Raw genomic sequence first — 2,619 nt, forward strand, 5'->3', positions numbered from 1 at the left:
CTGAGGCCAGGTTCTCGATTGGTAGTGTTGGCTATGTAAGGCTATTTAATATATTAAAGATTTGCGCGAGAATCTATATCTCTCCACTCCAGCAAAAAGTCATCCAATATGCCAAGATGTCGAGCCGTGGTCTTATCAATCGCTCCCGGTGGATTGCACGTATAATTTGCGCTCTGATATCAGCAGTTCTCTCATCAAAAGGGCATGCCATTGTGAACACATGAAATCTGCGGTGAACGCCGGTTGAAATACCCAAAACCGGGTTATGTTTCAAACTTAACCTGCGCAAAACCTGGTCAGACCAGGTTTGATTCAGAGCATATGTTGCTATAGCAACTAACATACCGTGATCCTTTTGGAACGGAAAACCTAGGGTTACAGCAAACCCTGGGTTAACTTACCCGGTTATGTGATAAAGCCGGCTTTGTGGAACACCCCACTGGACTCTTAGATCAAGGGGCTGATGTTCTCGTTGGTGCCGCCCCCAGGTTGTGTGTGGAGTCACTCAGGGGTCGCGACCTTTGCTCCTGGACTCTATTTTCTGTCCCGGTGCAACGGCGAACTTCACCTCACCGCGCCCGCTCGCCCGCTCGGAGCAGAATGAGGAGGATGTGTGTTGGCTGAGGCTATCCAGTGTCTTCACATGGCATGTAAATATCGTGTTACTGGTTATTTCTGGACGGCTTCGCTGACTGGAAGTTATGGGGCCTAAGCAAACTGCTGTTGAGTCTGATGAATCTCAGGGAATAAACACACCCTCACACACACTCAGACACGGGGACCCTCCGGTAGATCTGCGGTCGGCCCGTGTGTGCGTGTGTGCGTGTGTGTGTGTGTGTGTGTGTGTGTGTGTGTGTGTGTGTGTGTGTGTGTGTGTGTGTGTGTGTGTGCGCGTGTGGGAGACGAGAGATTCTAATGTTAGGATTCCATACAGATGATGAGTACGTACACTAAGCCTCGACAGCGACTGGAAAATATGCCCCGTAAAGGTTAGCGATGAGCTGCAGAAGGCGGCGTTGTTGTTTACTGGTAACCAGGCTTCCTCCTGAACACCCAGAGTGTATCTGAGCCTGGATTGCGACACGCAATACAAGTCATCAAAGCCACTCTGAGAGACAAGTATAAGAGCCTGACGAGCTCTCGCAGTTTATGCGATAAGCCTTGCGGCACTAAAAGTCTGCATGCGAGAGAGATTCTCTCCGTGTGTGTCTGGCTCATGGGTTAAGGCGGGAGGATATTTGGCTGTGGAGGTCAAGGAAGACATTGATTCTCTTCTTTGTACTCAGCTGTTGTACTTGTCTCTTGCACCCCCTCAAGTGTGTGTGTGTGTGGTGTGTGTGTCTGTTTGCGTGTGTACACACGTGTGTGTGCGTGCGCATGTGTGTGTGTGTGTGTGTGTGCGCCTGTATCTGTGTGTGTGTCTGTGCGTGCGTGCGTGAGCCTGTGACTGTGTCTGTTTCTGCGAGCATGTGTGTTTGTGTAGTTTTGTGTGCGTGTGCGTGGGTGTGCGATGCATATGGTCCTCCAGATGGGTGTTTGTAGTGGCACCCGGGACCTTTAGGTGTCCGGATGCGTGGTAGAGAGCGTGGAAACACACTAGTTCCTCTTCTCGCTCTGCACTCCCTTTGCGTTTTTTATCGTGAAAAGTTGTCTGATAGCGCAGCTGTTTGTCTGACGGCCAATGACCGAGGCCTTGAGACTAACTGAGTTATACAGGCAGACTAATGTAATCAGAATAAATCCGTCATGGAAAAAGTGTTTAGATTTCATTTCGGCGGAAATCACTAAAACATTTTGTTTGATTACATGTATTTACTTTAATTTCAAGTGAGGTCATATAAAAGATGAGATTTGTGTTTCCCTTCTTAACAGCTTTTACAATTCTTTCACTGGTATAATGGACATTTATGTTCCTGCGAGATAAATGGCTACGATAATTCTTATCAGCCAAAATGCATTTTACTTAAATGCATTAAGACTATAATTCATACTCAACCCGGGGTTTTCTAACTTCCCCTTAGCCACATTTGTACAGGCCATTGTGTGTGTGTGTGTGTGTGTGTGTGTGTGTGTGTGTGTGTGTGTGTGTGCGCGTGCGTGCGGCAAGGCTCCAGCCATGTTGTTGTGACGCCGTTCTTTGTTGCGTTCTGTTATTCTGAAACACAGACATGCCCATCACATGCGCTGAGCCTCGCGGCTAGATGATTACCGTGGCGATGATTGACTGCTCTAAGATCACACTGACTCACCCTCTGCTCCATGCTTCCCTCCTCGCTTTCTCCCGCTCCTCATTGTTCTTCTCTGTTTGGTGTTTCCATTGTTTTGTGTTCTTCACTCTCCGTCTCTCTCACTCCCTGTCTCCCTCTATCTTTGTCAATCTCGCTCTCTCTGTCTCCATCTCTCGCTCTTGGCCTCTGTCTGTCTGTCTGTCTGTCTGTCTGTCTATCTTCTCCCTCTCGATCACTCTCACTCTCTCTCGATCACTCTCACTCTCTCTCGATCACTCTCGCCCCCCCCCCTCTCGCCCCCCCTTCTCTCGCCCCCCCCCCCCTCTCGCCCCCCCCCTCTCTCTCTCTCTCTCTCTCTCTCTCTCTCTCTCTCTCTCTCTCTCTCTCTCTC

Source organism: Gadus morhua, chromosome 2 (genome assembly GCF_902167405.1).
Source record: "Gadus morhua chromosome 2, gadMor3.0, whole genome shotgun sequence".
Classification (NCBI taxonomy): domain Eukaryota; kingdom Metazoa; phylum Chordata; class Actinopteri; order Gadiformes; family Gadidae; genus Gadus; species Gadus morhua.